Here is a 1,204-nt window from a genome sequence, read left to right on the forward strand (position 1 = left end):
TTTTTGAAAAATCACATACCCTGCCTTTAATTTATGACACACACAAACCTGATTCATACTACCATCCTCAATCCAACAACCAAAGGACTTAGTGGAAGCTGCAAGTGGATAATGTCACAATCTGGAAAGTGAACGTCCTCCTTCCAAACCACTCAAGTCACAGCAAACAAAAGCCAAGCTAACACATTTGTCTTGTGTGACCTTTCACTATCATTGATGTGCACCTCTAGGCTGGAGGACGAAATGGGATTTGGTTGGCGTCTTTTTTCCTTGCTTTCATGCCTCAGTGTGTCTGCATGTGTGTTTTTGGGTCATTTGTTTTCTCCGAGTCATTCCGTGTGAATATGCGCGAGCTATTAACCTGAGCGCCAGCTGTCTGATGAATTGCCCAGCTCTAGTCAGGTGGACAGGACTCAACATTCACACCTCTCTCCACCACAAAAACTGCTGAGCTTCAACTGTGCCGATTAGTTTCCAGCCAGTTTGAACTATCCGTTGCAAAGTGCCTGATCTCTTGAGGACGTTTGAGCACACAGACGTCCAGGGCTGGTAAAAGAGTTTAAAATAAATGGAGCCTTTTCACATTTCCAGAGATTTCTCAGAAGCGGAAGTCGTCGTAGTTGGGTAAACTTTTAGACTAGAGTGGTGAACGGAAACTTTTTTTGTTCCCGTTTGCTACAAAAGCAAAAGAAAAATCCACACTTGCATTTCCAAAAGAGGAAAAAATATAAAAAGATTGATAACGGTGGTCAGAAGTAAGAAATGTGTCAAAGATTTATAAATGTACATTCATTTAAAAAAAAAAAAATGAAAAAATAAAAGAAACTTTAATAGATTTATGATGGAAACACGTCATCACAGTCTGTGAAAAGGGTCTGTTTGAAGCCTCATGTTCTGTTTGGTGTGTTTTGAAAAAAATATGTTTAGTGTCAGGTAGATTATTTAATTTTTCGAACCTTGTTAGAACTGATTATCAATTTCAGACATGATAATGTTGCATAATCCATCAAATGTTTTATGTACTGTATTATAAACACATTCTATTGTTTTTATTGTATTATTGGTAACACTTTACAATAAGATTATATTTAACTAGTTGACATGAACTAACAATGAAAAACACTTCTAAAGCATTTATTAATCTTAATGTTAATTTCAACATTTAAGTTTAAGTAAGTTTAAGTTTATTTCGAGCACTATATAT

This window comes from Sinocyclocheilus rhinocerous, unplaced genomic scaffold (assembly GCF_001515625.1).
Source record: "Sinocyclocheilus rhinocerous isolate Xijiao unplaced genomic scaffold, SAMN03320098_v1.1 scaffold877, whole genome shotgun sequence".
Taxonomy (NCBI): Eukaryota; Metazoa; Chordata; class Actinopteri; order Cypriniformes; family Cyprinidae; genus Sinocyclocheilus; species Sinocyclocheilus rhinocerous.